At 36.1% G+C, this 20,726-nt stretch overlaps 1 long non-coding RNA gene across 1 annotated transcript in view; it reads left to right on the top strand.

Moving 5' to 3' along the window:
- LOC130019383 (uncharacterized) overlaps positions 1 to 12,039 on the top strand; it is a 43,438-nt gene extending 31,399 nt beyond the window's left edge. The window contains exons 2-3 of the long non-coding RNA XR_008791753.1: positions 8,832 to 8,914; positions 11,944 to 12,039. This is a non-coding gene — a long non-coding RNA (uncharacterized LOC130019383). The remainder of the gene's footprint in view (positions 1 to 8,831; positions 8,915 to 11,943) is intronic.
- The last annotated feature ends 8,687 nt before the right edge of the window (positions 12,040 to 20,726 follow it).

Genomic DNA, 20,726 nt, shown 5'->3' with positions numbered 1-20,726 from the left:
ATCTATTTACCCACCACCTGGCCCCCTGGCGCCGTGTAATCCCATCAGCGGCCAAGACTCAGAGACTACAAAATGCAGCTCCCGGACGAGACCAGTGCAGTCAGTCTCCTGCCCCTGCGCCTGGCTGTTCCTCGCCGGGGTCCCTTGGAGGGGAGCGGGTTGAGCTTTCCTCCCCACCCCGACCAGGGCTCCGGCAGCCGAAGACCTCCAGGACCAGCCACCACCATGCTGAGACCACTCTCCGCACACATGAAGGTACTGGCAGAGGGACAAAGCCACGCGGGTTCCGGGTCCGAGATCTCCAAGCCTACCTTTCTGAGAGCAATTAAAAAAAATAAGTGTAAGTTTCAGTCTTATTTTAAAATCACAAAATTCTGAAATTCCTGAAATGGTGTTAAGTACTAATACCAGTGAAGAAGATTTTCAGCAAAATTACTGAAGCAAAAGGAATTTTTTTTTTTTTGGTCTTACTATTGATCCTCTGATGATTTGTTGGTGCCTACACAAATAAGAAAAGACATTCTACTATACTATCTCTAATCATTCTTTTGCAAATTTCTCCACCTCACCTCCCACTGCAAACTCCCTGAAGGCAGCCATAAATTTAACTAAATCTGTGGGTACTCAGTGTTTCTTTCACACAAACTCTGAATTAACAGTCACACTGGATTTAAATACCCAGAACCAAAACATTGATCCATTAACCTCCTCCACTTCTGTTCCTCCTCCCAACTAAATGCCCCAGAATTCCAACATCAAAGTTACCCTGGAGGAATGAGAAATTGGTCCTGGTATAACAAAACAATATGAGACCACACCCAGAGAGAGGTAAATGATACTCTGCCCACTCCCACATAGGCAGGGATAGGGAGGGAGGTGGTTAAGGGACTCTTTAAAGCATATGATGAAAATCTTTTTTTTTTAAATTTTAATTAGTGAAACACCATGATGTACAGTTGTAGACTTACAAATCTTTGTGCTTGAGTTTCAATTATATAAAAATCAAATACCCATCCCTCCACTAGTGCCCACCCTCCATCACCACGGATCCCAGTATCCCTCCCACCCCCCATCCCCTGCATTACACCCTGCCTTTGTGGCAGGGCATTCCCTTTTGTTCTGTCTTTCCTTTTGGGTGTTGTGGTTTGCAAAAGAGGCATTGAGTGGCAATCATGTTTGGTGTATAGTCCACTTTTAGCACGCCTCTCCCATCCTGGGAGGATCCTCCCAACACCCTTTATTTGGTGCTCCCTTCTCTGTCTAAGCTGCCTTTTCCCCTAGCGTGTGTGGCTGGCCTCCAAGCCATAGAGTAAACCGCCTGATTCTATCTCTGCTATTCTTGGGTGTTAGTGTCCTATTTTGTTACTTTATGTTCCCCCAGATTAATGCAATCTTTCTATGTCTATCCCTTTCTTTCTGACTCATTTCTTTTAGCATGATACTTTCCATATAGTACCACTTGCATGTAAATTTCATGACTTCATCTTTTCTAACAGCTACATAGTATTCCATTGTGTAGATGTACCAACGTTTCTTTAACCAGTCATCTGTTCTCAGGTACTCACACATTCGACAAGGGGTTAATATCAAGGATATATAAAGTACTGGTTGAACTCCACAAGAAGAAAACATCCAACTCCATCCAAAATGGGGCAATGAAATGAACAGAAACTTTTTTTTTGTAATTAAACTGATTTTTATTTTTTATTTATTTATTTTTTAATAATTTATTTATTTATTGAATCACTGTGGGAAAAGTTACAAAGCTTTCAGGTTTAGGTCTCAGTCATGCAAATATCAAATACATTTCCCTTTACCAATACTTATTTTTTACCACGAAGAACCCCAATAAAGCCCCACGCTCCACCCCTCCCAATGCCTGCGAGGCAGATGAATTCTAGTTAACACTTTATCTGCTTTGATTAGATTCACTGTTTCAATAAAAGATGCACCACTATTATTTAAAGTCCCCCCCCCAATCAGACATGCTGAAAAAGCATTATGAAATGATTTGCTTTCTACAGCTGGGTTCAAGAATTAAATGTTGGTTTTAGATTTCCACTATTTTACTTATTAACCCTGGAAGTATTTCTACTGAAAGTCAGATAATTAAGAGATTGGTTTCTGTGCTCTGGAGTCGTGGCCATGCCGGAAAGCCGCTTGTGAGGGGCAACTGGTGACCTCGGTAGGGCGTGAAGGACGGACTGGAATGCCCCCCTTCCCGTGAGGTTTTAGTTGCCCCCACACCCCCGGGTCATACCTGCTGTCCACAAAGCTCCCATGCGGCCGCCATCTTCTTTCCAGAGAGGAGAGGGCAAATGGGACAACACCCTTTCCCCTCTGGGCAGACATGATGGCCTGGATTAACGCATAGTCCGTTCACTTCTCTGCACTAAGCTGCTGGGTTAACAGAAACTTTCTTAAAGAAGAAATCCGAATGGCAAAAAGGCACATGAGAAAATGCTCTACATCATTAATCATCAGTGATATGCAGATCAAAACCACAATGAGGTATCATCTCACACCACAGAGTCTGGTCCACATCCAAAAGAACAAAAGAAACCGGTGCTGGTGTGGATGTGGCGAGAAAGGGACCCTCCTTCACTGCTGGTGGGAACGCTGACTGGTTCAGCCCTTTTGGAAAACAGTATGAACGATTCTCCAAAATTTAGAAATTGAGATCCCATTTGACCCAGCAATATCACTCCTGGGAATATATCACAGAGAGACAAAAAAGTATAGTCGAAGTGACATCTGCACATTTTTGTTCATTGCAGCTCTCTTTACTATAGCATATGATGAAAATCTTGCCATGGTCAAGAAATTGACAGAAATATTTCATGTTATACATGGTTCTCTTTCATTTTTATACTTAACAAGAAAACTCCAGAAGACTCATTAGATTTGAAATAAAAGTATGTCAAAGTATGGTCAGTTCTGTTCTATGATTTTATGTAACCAAAACAAGAACTTGGTTTTATTTATATTGTTAATATAAATTATTTCTCTTAAATATAATTTGTACCTGAAAACAAAAAAGCTAAAAAACAATGTAGACTAAAATTAGGAATGGATAGTTAGTATTCTTACTCTTACTTTATTAAAATACAAATGGAAATGATAATAAAAATATCTTCACACAAAACTAAGAGGGTGGAAATTTCCTGAGATTTCTTCCAAGGCAGACTCATTCTGTGGATGCAGTCATTAAAATCATAAAGTTGCCTATGAATATTTTACATCTGAATGTTTCCTAACTACATAAATCAAAGAAAAAACTTAGTTCAAGAAAACCAAAAACAATTTCTTTAAAACTGAGTCTGAGTTAAGTGTAACTAACCACTTTCTGCTTTCCCTTGTCCCTCTCTTTGAAAAAGAAAGTTTCTAGAAACTGATACATTAAAAGTACAGGAATACTGTTCTTCTGGACTCTTAATTTAAATGAATTGACAACACTGCCTGGGGGAAAAAGAAAAAAAATTGTTGAAGCAAGGTTGTTAGGAGACTTGCTAGATTCTTAACTTTCCCATCTCTCCTGGAAGGGATATAAATTTACAGAAAGTTGTGTCAGGCTTTGTAGCACTGTAGCACTGTCTTCCTGTTGTTCATCGATTTGCTCGAGCAGGTACAAGTAACATCTCACAACAAATTATAAGACTTGTTACAGTTTTTGGCATATCGAATATGTCACGGGTAGCTTGCCAGGCTTTACCATGCAGTCAAGATACTCTCAGTAGCTTTCCAGGCTCTCTGAGAGGGGCAGAGGAATTGAACCCGGGTCGGCTGCGTGCAAGGCAAATGCCCTACTGCTGTCCTATTGCTCCAGCCCTGTATATGTATATGTAAGTTAAATATTGCTTTTCTCTTTCTTTTATGTCTATTGCATAGTTTTATCAATAAAAGAATAACTTACATAAAAATAAAATCACTTGGGGCTGGAGAGATAGCACAGCGGGTAGGGCTTTTGCCTTGCACGTGGCTAGACCCGGGTTCAATTCCCAGCATTCCATATGGTCCCCTGAGCACCGCCAGGAGTAACTCCTGACTGCAGAGCCAGGAGTAACCCCTGTGCATTGCCAGGTGTGACCCAAAACACAAAAACATACAAACAAACAAATAAAATAAAATCACTTGTCTCTGATGAGCATACAGCAATTCCTACTGTCCTGGTGAATACAAAATACAACTCTTACATAGTTTGCCTAGTTTATTTTAGTTGCAGCAAAGGACTGGAATGTAGATGGGTTTGGGTCCGCAGGTTTTTCAGTCTTGTAAAGATTAGTTTGACTATCTTCTCGTGAAATCTGGCTCAAAAAGCAAACAGACTATAAATCTGCCTCTCCTGTACCCAACTTTATTACACAGAATATCTTCCTAACATTGGTAGAATGTCCACTGTTTTCACACTGCATCCACATTCTATTGCTGAGACTATATAGGTGAGCAATAGAATATTGGAGATATAAACGAATAAAGCAGAAGGAGTATTGGAGGATTGACTTGCACATCCCTCTACCCTGGTTCTTCCATTTCCAAAAGGGGAAAACATGGAGAACACAAAATATGTAAAACTTATTGAAAAAGATTTCTGATGAAAAGCAGAAAACATGCATTCAGTACTGTTCATTTCTAAAAAAGAGTAAAATAGAAAGCACAGTGCGACAGGCATGTCAAGTGGGAGTGCAAAAGGAAACAGCAGGTACTGTCTTAGTTTCTTTTGCATGGTTTTAGACTTCCTGTATATCCTATTGCTTCCCACTGTCTTTCCCAAATGGGTGACAATACCTGAGGTCAGTAGTTCTGGCCATATTTGGCCACTTTCATGAGTTTCCATGGTAACAATAAACTGTCCCAGGGCTGGTAAGCATGCTTTTGGTCTTTTGAAATATTCTTATGATCATATAATGAGTTAGAATTCACTCAGCAGTCACTTAACATTCACCTACACTTTACCACCTTGATCATAATAAAGCAGTCTTTGAAGGGTTTCATAAAATTACAGTGAAGTTTTTTAACTACCATAAATTGGAATTAGTCCCTAGCCTGGTGTCTTACTCTGGGTAGTCAATTTATGTTGCTTACTGTTCTTGGTTCTATATCATTTTTCTCCTGACATCACATATACAACACAGTTTGGTATCACCAGCTTAATATAAACTATTAGTAAAAAAAATCTGAAAGCTGGTTCTTTAAAAATCAATAGAATTGATAACATTGAATTAGATTAATCATAGAAAAAAGAAAACAAATTACTAGAATGATGCATGAGTTAAAATCAGATCTGTTTTGTGTAAAATAAGAATAATGACCCTTCTTTCATTTATCTTTGTGATAACAAAATTTTCTCTGTTTTTTGTAAGTAATCAAATTAAATAAATGGATGTCAAAATTCCCTTGATCACTTGACATTCCATTACTCATTGATTTGCTCGAGCGGGTGCCAGTAATGTCTCCATTCATCCTTGTTGCATGTTAGTGTAGTCCAATGGTGTGTGCTCATTACAGGAACAAGAAGAGCCTCAAACTGATCATTCAGGGTCTTAAAGAAGAAGACTGACCATCTCGTAGGTGGGTTGCCGCACCATCTTTTGACGTCCTGTGGAATCCAGTCATTTAGTTCAGCACTCGTCTCCAAATCTCATTACTGTCATGTGATCTGATTTTCGATGCCTTGGCAAACGAGATAGCATTCCTGATCCTTGACTGTCAACGGAAATCAGAACTTTGGATTTTTTCTCTCATTTGAGTGAAGCGTGATATTCCAACTATAGTTTTTTGATTCCTCTTTGGAAGACCTGAATAGCATTCTCATCCTCCTTTCATAGGGCCCAGTTCTCTGAGGCATATGTTAATGCAGAAAGAACAGTGCAATTGAAGAGATGTGCCCAGAGCCGGCGGTTCTTTGTTCTCTTAGCTATTTCTTCAAAGCTCTTGAAGGGGTTCCAAGCCGCTCTCTTCCTCCTGCTCAATTTAGGTGCCAAGTCATTCGTCATGTTGACTTTTCGACCTAGGTACACATAACTGTTGCATTTGGAGATGTTTGTTCCATTGAGAGTGAACGGAATGTCAGAAACAAGACTATTTCTCATAAACATTGTCATCGTGAGATTCAGCTGTAGTCCAACCTTTTCACACTCACAGTCAAAGTTGGCCAGCATTTGTGGCACTTGGCTAATGTTTCATGTTATTAGAATGATGTCATCAGCAAAGCGTAGGTGGTGTAGTTGCCGACCATCTATCTCACTCCCATTCCTTCCCATTCTAGTCATTGCATAACGTTCTTGAGGGTGGCACTGAAGAGTTTTGGTGAAATGGTATCACCCTGCCGAACCCCTTTCTGGACATGGATGATCACATATTTGTAGAATTGTGAGATCCTTGTAGTGAATCTGTAATACAGCTCACAGAGGATCCTGATGTATTGAGTTTGAATGCCCTGTTTCGCTAGGCTTCAATGACTGCTTCCATCTCAACAGAATCAAAGGCCTTCTTTAAATCAATGAACATTAGACAGAGCGGCATCTTGAACTCCCAAGAAACCTCAATGAGGTTAGTTATCATGTGGATATGGTCAATCATGCTAAATCCTTTGCGCAACCCAGCTTGCTTGCATGGTTGTCCTTCATCTAGTGTTCTGCCAATCCTATTCAGAATGACTCGAGTGAACAGCCTTTAGATGACAGACAATAGGCAGATCAGGCGATAGTTGCCAATGCCATGGATATCTCCCTTCTTGTACAGTAGTACAGTTCTGCTGTTTTTCCACTGGGATAGAACCTTACATTCAGACAGGTAGCGTGTGAATAACCAAGCCAAGTGTATTGATGAGTACCGATGGCAGGTTCTTCAGGTGTTCGGGTCTGACCTTGTCTGGGCATGAAGCTGTTCGCTTCTTTACCGATGAAATGGCATGTTGGATTTTGGAAGGGAGAACGTAGGGAACAACATATCCATCATGCAGAATTTGGTATGTGGGCAGGTGGATGTGGTTATTGAAGAGATCTGAGTAGAAGTCATGGATAATCTTCTCCATTGCCCTTCTGGAAGATGTGATCTATAAGGACATCAGAAGGCAGTTATCTTGGTCTTGTAGTTGATGAAGTACAGGCAGGAGTTGCGAACACTTTTCCTGGCTTCTGCTGCATCTGCCAGCACTGCTGCTCTTCTCTCTTTGAGGTCATCCTTTATCGCTTCTCTCTACTCTTTTGTGAGTTCGGAGTTTGCTTGCTCTTGCCTGAGGCTTGCACCAAGCCATGTTGGCGAATAACCTCAAGAGTTTTTAAACATAGGCTTTTTTTGTGGCTATCTCTCTCGGCATTCCTCGCACAATCATGGAGGTGTTGAACCAGTCGATTTTATTCCTCCTCAATGTTGTTATTGATGGCATCTTTCCATGTTGCTGCAATAGTTCCAAAGAGCTCCCAGTTAGTGGTCATTCTGGGAGTTCTCTTCTTTAACTTTGCAGCCCTCTCTCCCTGCTCTGTGAAGCAAAATTTTGCACAAAAGAGACAGTGATAGGATCCTGTTTGGAATTTTGGGACAACAGCGACATCAGTCAGGTAAAACCGTCGATTGAATATGATGTGGTCAATTTCATTGTGGAACCATCCACTGGGAAACTCCCAAGTCCAACATTGAGATTCAGTCTTCTGGATCTATGAGTTACCATGGATAGTCTTGGTTGACATGATGAACTCAGACTGTCTGTCACCCTATTCATGCCATTCTAGGCCGTGGGTCCTGATGTGGAGTTCTTTGGCTGATCTTTTTGGTGCTATCTTGGCATTAAAATCACCAACAATGATCTTGTGGGAGGTGTGGTCTTCTTTATAGAACTTCTCCAGTTCCATGTAGAACTTCTGAATTTTTTTGTAGTAATTGGATGTTGGTGCGTAGACAATGAAGATAGAAACTGTTAGCATTAAACCATGTCTATTCAAGTGTAATCATCTGATTTGGATTGTTAGTTATTTGAATGAATCGATTTTTATGGCCAACTTCGTGTTGACAAGGACACTGACACCACCAATGCCTCTTTTTTTGCATATTCTGAGGAACAGTTCTACAGTGTCGAAAATGGCATGATGTGATCGATGCCTTCTTGGCTCAATCAGACCAATGATGCTGTACATGATCTTTTGAGCTTGTACCATCAGGATGTCAAAATTATATAATGAAATGATAATTTAAATTTTAAAATGTATAGAAAAATTGTCTGCAAATTAATTTGTTGTATATTGCCAGTATAACCTAGATGCAAAATCAATGACAACCTTTAAAAATAAATGAAAAAGAACACAATATAACTTTGAATATTTGTACAAAGATGCTTAGCAAATTACAAATATATAATACAGAAATTTATAAATAAGTATTCTTCATAACTGAGTGGGACTTGCTGGAATGAAAGATTAAAAGAACATTTCATGAATTTGACGCACAAAAATAATTTGATATTCTATTAGTTAATATGTTATAGTATTTTATTAATATATACATATATAACTAGTATTATATTAGTGGGTGGCATTAAAATAATCCACATTACATGATCACCTAAAAGTTTAGAAAATTATATGACAAAATTCAATGTAATTTTAAGTATAAACATGTAAAATATTAGTAATTAAAGCAAACTGAGGACATTTCCAAAATACAAACAAACAATTATATACCTGGTAATAAAGTAGATGATTTTCCCTCAATATCAGCCAATTCATTCCACTTCTTATCAATATGTTATTAGATGTTTTAAGAAGAAAATTTAGAAAATAGGTATGCTCCAATGATTATAGAAAGAAACAAAGCTTTTTTTTTGGTTTGATTTTCAGAAAACATTATCGTGTATGTCAAAATTCTGAAGGAATCCATTAAAGCTATTAAAACTAATAAGCAGACTCATCAAGGATATAAGGTAAATTCAGTGTACTATGTATATACTAAATAAATAATATGTTATATATTTAAAATTAATTATCAAAACTAAAAGTATGTGAACAATTTGATTTACAAAACCATCACAACAGAAACTAACATAAATTAATAAAATACGTGACAAATGCATTTAGAGCACTATAAAACATTATAAGAGTAATTAATGAAGTTCTAGATTAATAGAAGTCATGCTTCAGTAGAATGATTATTTTTAGTGTTTTTTGTTTAACATTCTGCCATGCTTAGGAATTTTTCCAGGGATCTATGATCAGGGGTCAATCCTGGCAGGGTTCAGGGAACCATGTGAAGTGCTAGGAATTTGAATGCAGGTCAGTTACAGGAAAGACAAATTCCTTAATCCCTGTATCATCTCTCAGCCCAAAACAAATATTTTTAAGATAACATTGTTGTATCGAGTCAATCTCTGTTAGCGTACCAGGTAACATTATTGGACATCAATTTAAAATCCACATGGTACTTCAAATAAGCCAAATAAGTAAAACATAATTAAAAATAGACCAATTGATTTTTTATAAAGGTCTTCTGATTCATCATTTGTTGAAACATTGCATTTTAATATGATTTTGAGACAAATAGAATCATGACAAAGAATAGACCTGAATTCTTTCCATGCATGATATGAAAAAACAACACAAAACAGATCAATGACCTCAGTCTGAGAGGTAATATGATGCAGGAAGGAAGGAAGGAAGGAATGAACGAACGAATGAATGAACGAAGAAAATACAGGGATAATATGTATGGATTTAGATTTTTTCAAGATAATTCTTAGGTATAAACTAAAAATTACAACTTGAAAAGAAACATGAAGAACCTCAATAAAATGAAAATAAGAAACTTTATACGATTAATTAAGCAATGTAATGCAAAATGGGAAAATACATTTACAACAAGTATTTTATAAGAAATATATGTTTAAATATATATATGAACACTTATAATTTCATAAAAGATAAATAGAATGATAAAAATATAACCAGGTAAAATCTGAATAGCCATTTTTCTGAAGAAGCAGCACAACTGACCATGAAACCTATAAAAAGATATTCAAAATCTTTCAGTAGCCAGGAATTGCAAAACAAATCACAATAAATTACCTCTGAACACCATTTGAATGGTTAGAATAAAAAAGTCAGATGTGAACAAGAACTTCTGAGAATGCAGTGCAATGAAACCTTGCAAATAATCAACAAGGTCAGTAAGTCTATAGGATATAAATCAAGATACTGGTAGGAATGTAGAATACAATGGCACTTATGTTCAAGTTGTCTTAAAAATATGAACACAGATTTATTTCACAACAAAGTGATTCTTCATCAAATGCATACCCAATTGAAATCAAAATACGTCTACAAATTTTTGTGTTAACATTTTATAGCAGCAATAATTATAATAACCTAAAATCAGAACTAATTTCTTTTTGTCTTTTTCTTATTTGGTCACACCCGGTGATACACAGGGGTTCCTCCTGGCTCTGTGCTCAGGAATTACCTCTGGCAGTACTTAGGGGACCATATGGGATGCTGGGAATCGAACCCGGGTTGGCCGCATGCAAGGAAAATGCCCTACGAGCTGTGCTGTTGCTCCAGCCCCATTAGAACTAAATCAGTTCTTCGATTAATGAATGTTTGAACAAGGTATATTAACCCTTTGCAGTATTTTTAGTAATAAACACGAATGAACTACTTGAACATATTATAACATGGATGAGTGTTAAAATATGATATTTTAATATAGAAAAAATAGTCAATAAAGCATATATAATTTCATTAACATGCAATATCCAAAATAACACATACACATACACACACATATATATATTTATATAAATATATATATATAGCAGATGTACAGTTCCTTAAGATAGCACAGTAGCACTGTGTTTCCATTGTTCATAGATTTGCTTGAGCAGACACCAGTAACATCTCCATTGTGAGACTTGTTGTTACTGTTTTTGGCATATCGAATATGCCATGGGGAGCTTGCCAGGTTTTGCTCTGTGGGTGGGATACTCTTGGTAGTTTACCAGGCTCTCCGAAAGGGACAGAGGAATCAAACCTGGGTCGGCCACATGCAAGGCAAACACTCTACCTGCCGCACTATCTCTCCAGCCCTCCTTAAGATAGTGTATAATAAAAGAGAAATAAGGGGATGATATCTAATTAGTATTTTTTCTTCATGTGACAGTGAATAATGCACTAAGTGATGGTATAGAGAGTAGGGATCTTGCCTTGCATGGAGTCAGCACATGTTCAATCACCAGCACCCCATATAATCTCAAATCATCCATAAGTGCTTCCTGATTGCACAGTCAGAAGTAAGCCCTGGGAACTGCAGAGTGTAAACAAAAAAGTTGAAAAAAAATAAGAAAGTGTGACCCCTGAGTGCAAAGTTAGGAGTATGGCCTGAGTACAGCCAGGTGTGTTTATGCATACCCCCACTTCCAACCACATACATACCACACACACACACACACACATATACACACACACACACAAGAAAATATGCAGGCAACAGTGTTATGATAACACATTATAGAACTGTTGCTGTGTTATTTGTTCTCTATCCTAAACTCTGAAATCTTGTCTGTTGTAAAACCACATTAACCTAATTTAATATATAAAGTCCCTATACTTGTTTATGGGCTGGAGCGATAGCACAGTGGGTTGGGTGCTTGCCTTGCAAGCAGCCAACATGGCCAACTCAGTTTCTATTCCTTTGCCCCTCTCAGAGAGCCCGGCAAGCTACTGAGAGTATCTTGCCCACATGGCAAAGCCTGGCAAGCTACCTGTGACGTATTCGATATGTCAAACACAGTAACAACAAAGTCTCATGATGGAGACGTTACTGGGCCTGCTCGAGAAAATCGATGAACAACCGGAGGACAGTGACCTAATACTTGTTTAAGTTTAAAACGGCAGATTTTATTTTGGGGTGAGGAAGCAAAGATAAATGCACATTCACTGTTTTTTCTTTTGTTTTTTGTAGGTGAACAAACAACCTGATTGATCTATCTACTCTTCCACATTTCTACTTCAAATATTCTTTTTTGATAAGAAGTAACATTAAACAGATTACCACAGATATCTGTATATTTTCATGACTTTAACACTGTATGCATGCATTGATGAACAAATAAATAATGAGAGACTGTGGCCATTTTTTCTCCCACAGAAAAAAAAGTAGAAATTACACATGTTAAAATTATCTAAAAATTACCTCTGTGTCAGGCCAGTCTATTTAGTAACAACAATAACTTTCAGTCTTTGCAGAGAGATTGCTCTGTCATTTTATATCATTATTTTTAAGAACATGAATCTGAATTTCTTTATAGATAAAAAGAATAAAAGGAATAATAAGAGGGGAAGATATCCAATTGGCTCTTATTCCAGCCATGTTGCCAAACAATCAGTTTCAACTGTTTGCCTATCATTAGGCTGAATATAACTTGACTTCTTGTCTCTTGTTCTTTCTTTCAGTTTTCTTTTTCATTTTCAGATCCATGCCTCACTCCCTTTCAAATATTTTTTTTGCAGCATTCATTTACAACTTGACAAATTTCTCTAAATGAGTATTTAACAGTTCCTTAATACCAGGGTTCATATTGTACTCATACTGCTTTTCTTCCTACATTTATGTGGTGGACAGTATACTAGTGTGCGTTTATCACTACCCACCCACAGTGAAATTCCTATTTATTATATCCTTCTACTTCAGATTTTCTACTCTCACCAGAGCTACAAATATATTTTACATGGTTAAGTCCATAAACTTCTGCTTTTATAATAATTGTCCTGAACCTTTCGAGTTTTCTCTATATTTATGTACCTTTATTTGAAATTGTTTTGTTATTCTATATTTTACCACAGAGATTACTTACCTTTCCATTCTATTTCCTAACGATTTCTTTTCTCTTTCTGCCACCCCGTTTCAATCCCTGGCAATGTAAAATGCACATGCCTCCTGGAGCAACACCAGAAGTGATTCATAAGTGGAGAACCAGGATTCCTTAGTGCATTTCTAGTAATAAGCCTTTAGTTTTTGAATGTGGACCAAAAAAAAAGCAATTTTAAAAATTAAAACATTAAAATAAAAAAAAACAGACTTGTGGGAATACAAAGAAACAGTGCAAGAAAACAACAAATGGCCCAAAGCAAAAGAACCTGCAAAAAAGTTTACAGAGCTAAACTTCTCATGGTGGGTTGGGAGAAATAAATTGACGTGAGCTGGATTAGGGGATGATCATTCTGGTGAGCAACATGATATTAGAAACACTGCCATTAAGAGCATTGTATAAACTGGGGTCTAATCTTTTTAAGTTGGGTTGTTTAGAATTGTATTGACTTGGCATTCACATTTCTAAGCCTAATCATCAATATATTTTAAATGCAATTTTTAATTTTGAGAGCTACAGAGAAAAAAAGCTAGGATTTTTGATCATTCACTCACTAGTGGACACAGCAGTATTCAAATGCTACATAAATTAATAATATCCTCAAAATTATTGAACTTTCTGTCTCCATTTCAGTATTTAGAAGCTAAATTTAAGAAACCTTTCATATACCAAACACAGATGATTTGAGCTTAATAAACTCAAATAGAGAGCTACAGTGAATTAAACACCACCAGATATGTCTAAACTGAAAAGGTTGTATTGCTGAGAGAAAAATAATTGGTTATCTTCTAAAATAATTAGAATATGAATTACTTGATAAATCAAAGGTAAAACTACAAAGGTTTTTTGTGTGTTCAAATATTGAGTGTGGGTGTGGCACATGCATTCGGTGGCTATGAGTCACTTCCCTACCCCAGCCTGCCACCACTGATGAATATATGAAGGAGGGAACATGGCCACCAGGCTGGTTGGTGATGAGTCAACTTTTATTTCAATCTCTGTCCAGCCATTTATTCTGTTCTCCCCACATGCCTATTGCAGTCTCAAGTCCATACACTTCTGCTTTTATAATACTTGTCTTGAATGTTTCAAGTATCATTTATAGTTGCAGTTTGCATATTTGAAAAGTATTATAATTTGTGGCATCACCGCCCCTCCTAAGAATATTGAATATTTCCTTCAGTTTACAATTTATCTGGAACTGAGCTTTGATTAGGCATTTTACTCTATGTGCAAAGCTAACTATGAGAGAAATTGAGAATGAGTGATTGCAGGTTGGTGTCTGCAACTTCCTGCTTCTTTTGTGTTGCTTCCACTACAGGTTAACATAAAGTTGAACAGTCCTTTTGGTTGTTATTAATAGAAAGTTATTGCAAACATCCTGTATAGACAATTGTATTTGTGTGGAGTTATCATTTTCCCCCAAGAGAAATAAGAGTTATGTAATTAGAACTCCTCTGATAACTAAGTCACGCAAAGAACACTTCATAAGTTAGGATTTTTGATTATTTACTCACTCGTTTACACAGTAGTATTCAAATGCTTTGAATGCAATAGAGAACATTCTTCTCTATCTCTAAAATGTATCTTTAAAATATATCTTTTATTTCTCATGCATTCGATTCTAACACTAATTCAAACTCATTCATGCAATTATCATTCTATCTAAGAAAATGCTTTTATTTTTTATTTTTTGGCAGTGGGGGGTTCATAGTTCTTTTTTCTACAACCATGCTGAGTTTTAAAATGGAATACATTTTACCCCCTTTGTGGTATATCCGTTCCAACTAAATAACCATATAATGCAAATAAATGGAAGATTTATAAAAACAATTAATTTTGAAAAGTTTTATAATACTGTTTCTTCTGAAATTATCCGAGAAGCTATGAAGTTGGGTCATTTACATGGTGGAGGTTCCAATAATATACAAAAAAAATGGTCCTGTCTTTGCGCCACTCTCTGTTCAGTGTGCATTTTCCTAATCTGAAATTGTATCCTTCAGCCTTTTCTGCACTGTACTCCAATGTATCCTGATATTTTGTCCTGGCTTTCCCTTCCTTTAGTCTCCAGCCCACAGCCCTGTTCTTGTGGGTGAGATCCACATGCTCTGTACCTGTAACTAGGACTCTCACAAATTATCATCATCAGTTCCCTTCTTCCCAGCCTGGCTTTCCTTTGACTCCAGTGTTAGCCCAAGTGCATTTGTGGGTGAGACCTCTGTGCTCAGTACCTGTCGCTGACTGAATATGCCACCTGTCCGGGCACTTGAACCCTAGCTGATCCTGCAGTCAGCCTGGGCATATTCAGAGAGCAGAAGAACAAGAGAGAACATTCTTCTTTATCTCTAAAATATACCTTTAAAATGTATTTGTTAATATATCATTGAGCAAATGGACCCAATGGTTATGAAGCCATTCATCATTTTTCTCAAATAGTAAATGACAGTTTATATTTATTCACAGTTATCTTATCTTTCTTTATTAACAGTAGAACAATCTTCTTTCCTCTCCAAGAGATCATTTCCAGACAAACTTCTATAATGTTGGAATACATATTCAATACTCTAGGTGATATATCTATTCAGATGTTAAAAAACATCTCAAACATCTTAAGTCTAATACTAAACCTTCCCATTTTCCTCTTGCCTCAAAACTGTTTCATGCACAGATTTCTTATTCTCACAAATGCTGGTTTTATACTGCTATCTGCTGAGAGCAAGATATCGGGAGTCATATTTGATTCTTATTTTTCTCACAGCTTTACTTGATAAGTAACCTTAAAAATTTTCCTTAGAAATATAAAGAAATGAATAGCAACTATCAAAACTCACTTGATGTTTTAAGTTATTGAAAAAAATTAAATTTTAGAGGAAAAATGCAAAAGTAAAGAGTGTATAAAGTTTTTTTTTAAGTAGCAATACAAATCTTTCCCATTCTATTCAGTACTACCCCTTATATCATATCAAATCATCACTTGAACTTCAATCATAGCAATAGCTTACTTACTACTCTCATTTCTTATTCTTTCTTTCCATTCTTCCATAATTTACAGTTTATTATCACCTACAAAGTGACCTTTAAAATCTAACATTTGGGTGCTGGAGCAATAGCAAAGTGGGTAGAACATTTGCCTTGCATGCGGCCAGCCAGGGTTCAATTCCCGGCGTCCCATATGGTCCCCTGAGCAAAGTCAGGGGTAATTCCTGAGTACAGAGCCAGGAGTAATTCCTGTGCATTGCCAGGTGTGACCCAAAAATCCAAAAAAATTAGTCTAACATTAGAATTATGCTACTTTTTTATGTGGAGTTTCACTAATAAAAAAAATTATGTTACTTTTTTGTCATAAACTGTGAAAGTTCCTATTTTACTCATAGCAAAAACAAAATCCTTGCAAGATTTAAAATACTCTGCATTTCCTTGTGCTCCATCATCTTTCTGGTACCATAGCCTATTCTCAGCCTGTCTCAGTCGATACTTCTCTCAAAGATACTTCAGATAACAATACAAAACTGGAGTGAGGAAAAATTATATGACAAAAAAACTATATGCAAAAATAATTATATATATACATGTATATGTTTGTATCCAGTATTATATCACACTTTGGTGAAAATAAATGATTAAAATGGCCAAGCATATATATGAAATTGTTATGACAACATAAAGTAATAAGACTCCTTGAGTATCTGTATACTCCATATCATAGATCATTGTTATAACTTGTAGTACTCTGAAATATATTATCTTAAATTTCTTATAAGAGACTAATGTCAAATGTCTTATGATTTAGTATAGTTACTATCTTATGACATTACATTAAAAATTTTCCTCTAAAATTCTTTTTATTAATGACTGTTAGAGCTATTATTTCATTTTGACATTCTTAAATGTGTTTAATATAGCTTAAGGGGGAAATTATTTGTATTTTAGATAAAATAGTCCCTTTCGGCCACTATAAGCAATTTCTTACATTACATGTAAAAATATCCAACTGCAGCAGCATATCTCACTTACATATGGAAAATAAAAAATGGTATAAAATAAAGTTAATAAAATTATTTTATTAAAACACTTGAAACTTTTAGGTATCATTTTTAAATTAGAGGTTGTTTCAAAGGATTTTAGAGTTTCCTTATTAATAAGGAATATTCTAAGTGCAGGAAGAATAAATACTTATAAAAATAAAATCTTGAGGCAAATACATCGTAAACTAAAATTTAATAGTTTATCTAAGAACCGATCTTGATCTGATTCAGGATGAGAATGATTACAGATATGAAAGACAAAGCGTATAAAAATTTGAGTCATAATTAATTAGGTATACAATTGTGGGAGAAGTCAATGATACATTACAGATGTCTAACTTGTATGTGTATATACTTAAATAAGATTTTCTATAAAAAGGCTAGGAAAGGGGACAGGAGAGACAGTACAGCACTTAGGACACTTGTCTTGCTTAAAGCTGGCCCAAGATTATTCCCAGGCCCCCTATATAGTTTCCCCAACCATCAAGAAGTGATTGCTGAGTGCAGAGCCAGGAGTAATCTCTGAGCACTATCAGGTGTGGCCCTGATCCCCCTGAATCCCCAAAAGAAAAAAGGCTAAAGTTATTTTTTTATGAGTCAACTGTACTTTAATATCAGGACTGTGAAAGTTATACTTAAAAATTAAATTAAAAACTGGACTTGAAGTCAAAAACTATGTTCTATACACAATAGAGTCCATTTTGGAGTTCAAAGACATACATTGTAACCAAAGCAATGGGAGTCAATGAGATGTTTTGGCAAAAAGTAAAAACATCTATTAACAAAATCAAAAGCCTTTTTTGACAGTTCAGTTAACAAAAGCAAGGAAGAAATTCAAAATGTGAGTGCATTAAGTCTAGAACTAGGAGCCACATGTTTCATTTGATTAAACCGCCTTCTTCACATCCTTGCACTCGGATGCTCTGAAACAGTCTTAGAGTGGTTTATCCTCTTTGTCTTTCCTAGATGTTAAGAAGCAAGATTATCAAAGGAAAATATCTTATCAACCAGCACACCAGAAGCTAAAAATCTCCACACTCCACAATTGTTGCCATGCTCCAGACTGGACTCCATTGCTGGGGGGTGAGTGGGGGGGAAGTCTCATCAAGAAATTATTCTGTTAAAAAACTCAGATGTGTGGGTTTTATGATGGATTCTCCAGTCTTTTCTGGGGTCTAGCATGGGCTACCTTCTCCCATCTCCCTTCAGTTCTGGAAGTCCTGGCAGTCACACACATGCCTGAAAACACCACCCAGTTAAAAATTTAACTCCAGCTGCATTACCTCGTTTCTGAATTCACAGCTGTGAATCACATCAAATTCTATAACACTGATAATCTAGGAATAGCACACCAGATTTGATGGAATATAATGTAAGGCATCCAATTTCAACTAACAAAATAGCAACAACAAAGAAGACTTAATGTATAACAACATCTTAATAATCTCTTATACAAGGATTAACTAGCTCCATGGTCAGATATAAAATCTTCAGTAACTTTCTTCTAAGGAAACATTTTTTGATCATTACTTTAGCAAATTATAACAAACGATATAAAATAAGTTAATAAAGGCTGGCTATGGGAGCAGCTTGAGGGGTGTTGGGAAAACTGGAGATGATGGTGGTGGGAAGGTCCAATGGTGGTGGGATTTGTGTTGGCATATTGAATGTCTATAGCAAATCCTCAGGCGCAACTTTGTAAACCACAATGTTGATATAAAGTGTAAGGGGGAAAGAAATTAAAATGAACAAACAAAACGGCATTGTGAAACTAAGGATGTTACTTTCCATAAATATACTATATAAAATAGGAAAAAATACTGCCACCTAAGTTTAAGAGAGTGATAACTGAACTTAGTGAAGCTTAACCAATAGTTTAAGTACATTTGAGCATGAGTTTTTCTTTTCCACTTACTAAATATTATCATAGTTGCTAAAACTTTCAATCCCTTTATAATTCTGGTTTCTTCACCATCTCTTCCACTTTAAATTTTTCTTTAGTTTTTAGTTGTATTATCATTATATTGTTATACTTTGTTTTATATTATACAATTCACTTCCACTTTATAGTTATTACAGAATACTACATATTAAAAATATGAATCAAGTAACTATCTTCTGTTAATATTGTTTAATACAATACTAATTTATTTCCCTTATATTTCCAACAGAATTAGCATATCATTTGTTCTGCCAATCCCCTTAAATATTATATAAAACACTAGCATGTCTATGTTATTCAGCATATGCAGACTATTTAAAGAGATGGTCACTACTTTATGAATGAATTTCTTTTTTCAAACATTCTTTTCCATATATATTATTCTCGTGTTTGTTAAACATGAAATATTATTTATTTTAATTTAATGACTCATGTAAAAATCTGTATAATGAATCATAAAATTAAAATTATTTTAAATCATGAAGTATTTTATAAACTCAAGCCTGTTGTATCCATAGCTTATAGAGCAAAAGTTTGTGTATAATTGGGAATGTTTCTTTCTCCTGGAAAGTTAATGTCAGTGTAAAAAATAATGGAATTCAGGGCAGGTCAGTGTTTGGATTGTGAATATATACTTTTTTCTGTATATCTGTGCCCAGAGTGTTCAGATATTTGAACAACCCTAGGGTCTATTTATTCGGGTGGGATAAACACACACACAATCGCACACATATTCTCATATGCTCACAGATATCTATCATCTATCTAATATTATTTGGAGAACATTAAACAGCTACTTTCCTACTTTGGACAAAGTTGCAGGCTATCGAATGTAGCCTGCCCACAGGGCAGAGTCTGGCAAACTCCCCGTGGCATACCAAATATGCCAAATACCAGTAACAATGATGGGTCTCATTCTCCTAAAGAGCCTTGAATATAATCTCAGGGCTAGGATGAAAGAGACGTTACTGGGGCCTGCTCGAGGCAATCGACGAATAACAGGATGATGAAATGAAATGAAATGAAACAGCTAAAATATATAGAAAAATGTGTCAGTGTCATCTGTGTTATTAACTTGCCAGACACACTTTGTTGACTCTTTAAGTAGGGCTAAAGTTCTTCAATGCAGGAAATAAATAAAGCTTTCAATTTATTTATTTGTGTCTCCTCAGAATTAGTTCTCTTCAGGTAACTGAGAAATGGTCAGCAAATTTTAATGAGCATATAGATAAATGGAAGCTACAAATTCATATTACATTAATATTTATTGCTATCAAGTGATAGCATTGCGGGTAGGGTGTTTGCCTTGCACATAGACAACCTGGGCAACCTCTCGGAGATCCTGCCAACTACTGAGAGTAGCTTGCCTTCACAGAAAAGCCTGGCAAGCTACCCATGATGTATTCAATATGCCAAACACAGTAACAATAACTCTCACAATGGAGATGTTACTGGGCCTGCTCAAGCAAATCGATGAACAACAGGCAGACAGTGGCACATTGCTACCAAGTGTTTCCAAATAAAATATTCTTTCTGATTGTTTAACATGTTTTGCAAATAAATTACAAAAAATGTATCAATAAATTAATAATGGATTGATAGTGAATCATTAATAACTACATGGTTCCTATTCAGTGTCAAATTAAAGATAATGGTGAAAATATTTGAAATAAGTAACTAATACATGTCAATACCATTTTTTTAATCCAAACTTACATTGCATCAATAAAGTTTTTGCTTGAAATTAGGTAGTTAATTTATAAATTCATATGAAAATGCCACAGTGACTTAAAAAGGTTCATAGACTACTGCATCAACTTTACTAAGGCTGCATTTAAGTACTGTCCTTGGACCATCCTAGAGTGATAAAATCTAGGCCACATTTTACAATGCTTCCAATTCCTTTCAG

The sequence above is a fragment of the Sorex fumeus genome, unplaced genomic scaffold, assembly GCF_029834395.1.
Source record: "Sorex fumeus unplaced genomic scaffold, SorFum_2.1 ptg000008l, whole genome shotgun sequence".
NCBI lineage: Eukaryota > Metazoa > Chordata > Mammalia > Eulipotyphla > Soricidae > Sorex > Sorex fumeus.
Note: the sequence above shows the minus strand (reverse complement) of the source record. Positions and strands in the feature narration are given on the sequence as shown.